The sequence below is a fragment of the Eriocheir sinensis genome, chromosome 39, assembly GCF_024679095.1.
Source record: "Eriocheir sinensis breed Jianghai 21 chromosome 39, ASM2467909v1, whole genome shotgun sequence".
Lineage (NCBI taxonomy): Eukaryota > Metazoa > Arthropoda > Malacostraca > Decapoda > Varunidae > Eriocheir > Eriocheir sinensis.
Genome location: NC_066547.1, coordinates 1,200,149 through 1,204,611, shown reverse-complemented (window position 1 = coordinate 1,204,611; position 4,463 = coordinate 1,200,149).

Below are 4,463 nucleotides of genomic sequence, written 5' to 3'. Positions count from 1 at the left end.
CCTGAATCTTTTGCTGCACGCGCGTATTTTTTATTTCGCTAGGTAATACACCCGTGGCGTCAATGATGTGTTTTATATCATCAATGTCAGCAATCGTTGGTTTTTGACTTGCATTAGAGAGTAAATTCAACATGTACAGGATATTGGAGGATCGAACAGAAGACAATAGGTTACCTCTGCTATCCCATTTTACGATGGGATTGTCTTTTATTCGTTCTAGCATCATATTGACGTATGGCACGTCGATACAGAGGTATTAAATTACTTATTTCAGGATTGGAGGAAATCTTGTTCTCCCTAATCCCTGTGACTCTAAGTTGCACGGGTGGTAGTTTTGTGGTTTTGTATAACACCAGATCGCGATATTTTCTTTTTTTTGTAAGTTTTCTTTCTTAAAGAGCGAGATGACGGGTTCAATCTTGTAGGAGTGCTTGGTGTTGCACCATGGGACGACACGACAGGACTACTGCTGCTTGTTGGTACATGTTCAGAGACCGGCATGTGATCGGTATGGGTCGACTGGGGGTTGAAACACGATTGGCCGTTGACCCCCGGACTGGTGGAGTTGGCGCATTTAGGCTTAATACCTGTTAAAACACGCTCAGCGGTAGACTCGGGAACAAGATAATACGTGCGCATTATCCAAATATTTTTCCGATCAAGGAAGCGGCAATAGGTAATATAGCAGCTAATATATTACCACCCCGTCTCGATGTCAATGTAAGTCTTTTCTTATGGAGAGGAGTTTTCTTTCTAGCTAGGGCACGTATGTCTTCCCGATAGTTACGTAATTTCTTGATAACTTTGTTATTGAGAGTAAGGTGCTTCTTTAACAAATTAGAAAATATTTCAGATTGGCTGGAGTAGGTAGGAAGACACCTACCGAACGGGCGCAAGCCACTCCCGGTGAGGTATATATGAGAGATGAGTAGGGAGCTGAAGCCCTCCAAAGACCCTTCCCATGTCCTCACTAACCGTTTCCCTATTGTCTCACCAACACCGGAGAGTAGTTCAGCATGCTCTCTAAAGACAGATCCTCTCTTTATCCACACCACACTACATTCACACAACATATACACCTTTTCCCAAAATTAAAATTTCAAAATGGCGCACCTACACCAAGCCTCGGAGTCCCCGCCTGGGGGGGGGACCACAAATTCCCCCAGGGAGGAGTCCCCTTCTGGCTGCCGACCCGAGAGGTGTCTTGATAACTCCTCGAACCTCTTTCTTCTCAATTTCTGCAACATTCGCGGTCTTCGCTCTAATTTTCATTCTGTGGAACATCATCTCTCCTCCTCTAAACCTCACCTTCTCTTCCTTACCGAAACACAGGTTTCTGAGGCTACTGACAGCAATCTCTACTCTGTTCCCTCCTACTATCTCTATCCTAAATTTCAATCCAAAGCTGGATGTTGCGCCTACGTGCGCAACGACATCACTTGCTCTCGTGCCCACGACCTTGACTCTTCTGAATTTTCCACCATCTGGCTAAGACTTCATTGTCATTCTGTTACTAAATACATCTGTGCTGTTTATCTCTCACCTAACTCTACCAACTATGTAAAATTCTTTGACTATTTGAATTCTAAAGTGGAGCACATCTTGACCCACTCTCCCTTCGCTGAAATCTCCATCCTAGGAAATTTCAATGTTCACCACCAGCTTTGGCTTTCATCCTCTTTCACTGACCATCCTGGTGAACAAGCCTACAACTTTGCTATCCTCAATGACCTAGAGCAGTTGGTCCAGCACCCTACACGTATTCCCGACCGTCTTGGAGACCGGCCCAACATTCTAGACCTCTTCCTTACCTCAAACCCTTCTGCTTATTCTGTCAAACTGTTCTCTCCGTTGGGCTCCTCCGATCACAATCTTATTTCTGCATCCTGTCCTATCGCTCCTGTACATCCTCTGGACCCACCGAAGAGGCGATGCTTCTGGCATTTTGCTTCAGCTCGGTGGGACGACCTGAGGATGTACTTTTCCGATTTCCCGTGGAATGATTATTGCTTCCAGGATAGAGACCCCTCTGTGTGTGCTCAGCGCATCACAGAGGTGATTGTCTCTGGAATGGAGGCATACATTCCTCGTTCTTTCTCTACTCCTCACGCTAAAAAGCCTTGGTTTAATCACGCCTGTTCTCGTGCTGTCAATGATAGAGAGGTAGCTCACAAAAGGTACCAGAGCCTTCAAACTAATGCTAATTATGAACTTTACATTTCTGCCCGAAATCATGCCAAATCTAATCTCCGACTAACCAAAAATTCTTTCATTAATAGAAAATGCCAAAACCTTGCTTTTTCTAACTCTTCCCGTGACTTCTGGCATCTAGCCAAAAACATCTCCTCCAACTTTACTTCTTCATCTTTCCCTCCACTCCTCAGTCCTGACGGCAACACTGCCGTCTCATCTATCTCTAAGGCTGAACTCTTCTCTCAAACTTTTTCTAAAAACTCCACTCTGGACGATTCTGGGCATATTCATCCTACTCATCCCCTCTGACTCCTTTATGCCTGTTATAAAGATTCTTCAAAATGATGTTTTCTATGCCCTCTCTGGCCTCAATCCTCAGAAGGCTTATGGACCTGATGGAGTGCCTCCTATTGTCCTTAAAAACTGTGCCTCCGTGCTGTCACCCTGCCTGGTCAAACTCTTTCGCCTCTGCCTGTCAACATCTATCTTTCCTTCTTGCTGGAAGTATGCCTTCATACAGCCTGTGCCTAAGAAGGGTGACCGCTCCAATCCCTCAAACTACCGTCCTATAGCTTTACTTTCTTGTCTATCTAAAGCTTTTGAATCAATCCTTAACCGGAAGATTCAAAAACACCTTTCCACTTCTGACCTTCTATCTGATCGCCAGTATGGGTTCCGCAAGGGGCGTTCTACTGGTGATCTCCTAGCCTTCTTAACTGACTCTTGGTCATCCTCTCTTAGCCGTTTCGGTGAAACTTTTGCTATTGCGCTGGACATATCAAAAGCTTTTGATAGGGTCTGTCACAAATCTTTGCTTTCCAAACTACCCTCCTACGGTTTCTATCCTTCTCTCTGTACCTTTATCTCCAGTTTCCTTTCTGACCGTTCTATTTCTGCCGTGGTAGACGGTCACTGTTCTTCCCCTAAATCTATTAACAGTGGTGTCCCACAGGGTTCTGTCCTATCTCCCACTCTTTTTCTGTTGTTCATTGATGATCTTCTTTCCAAAACGAACTGTCCTATCCATTCCTACGCCGATGATTCCACTCTGCATTACTCAACTTCTTTTAATAGAAGACCCGCCCTACAGGAACTTAACGACTCAAGGCTGGAGGTTGCAGAACGCTTAGCCTCAGACCTTATATATACTATTATTTCCGATTGGGGCAAGAAGAACCTGGTGTCCTTCAACGCCTCAAAAACACAGTTTCTCCACCTATCCACTCGACACAATCTTCCAAACAACTATCTCCTATTCTTTGACAACACCCAGCTATCACCTTCCTCAACACTAAACATCCTCGGTCTATCCTTAACTCAAAATCTCAACTGGAAACTTCATATCTCATCTCTTACTAAATCAGCTTCCTCGAGGCTGGGCGTTCTGTACCGTCTCCGCCAGTTCTTCTCCCCTGCACAGTTGCTGTCCATATACAGGGGCCTTGTCCGCCCTCGTATGGAGTATGCATCTCATGTGTGGGGCTCCCTCACACAGCTCTTCTGGACAGAGTGGAGGCTAAGGCTCTTCGTCACATCAGCTCTCCTCCTCATACTGATAGTCTTCTACCTCTTAAATTCCGCCGCAATGTTGCCTCTCTTTCTATCTTCTATCGATATTTCCACGCTGACTGCTCTTCTGAACTTGCTAACTGCCTCCCCGCTGCACTCGACTTTCTACTCATGATCATCCCTATACTGTCCAAACCCCTTATGCAAGAGTTAACCAGCATCTTCACTCTTTCATCCCTCTCGCTGGTAAACTCTGGAACAATCTTCCTTCATCTGTATTTCCTCCTGCCTACGACTTGAACTCTTTCAAGAGGAGGGTATCAGGACACCTCTCCTCCCGTATTTGATCTTGCTTTCGGCCACCTCTTTTGTTTCTTTTTCAGGAGCAGCGAGTAGCGGGCTTTTTTTTTTATTATTGTTTTTTTTTTTTTGTGCCCTTGAGCTGCCTCCTTTGTTGTAAAAAAAAAAAAAAATTACAGTTCAATTGTTCTCGTGCTGCTTGCTTAATAACACGGTTTCTATCTTTTACTTTTAATTTCTTCAAAAGTAAGACAAAGTTTTTGTGTGCACTGAGGAGTGGTGTCTTTTTACACATTTTCTTCAATATCATTAGCGTCAATCCAGCTGTTGAATGAAGTAGGGTATCCCAACCACGATACAAAATACTGTTTTTTTCCTTTAATTTTTCGTGAACGCAGTATTTTAATATCGTATGACTCAGGCAGAGAGCTTAAGACGAGCTCTGGCGCGTAGAATATCCC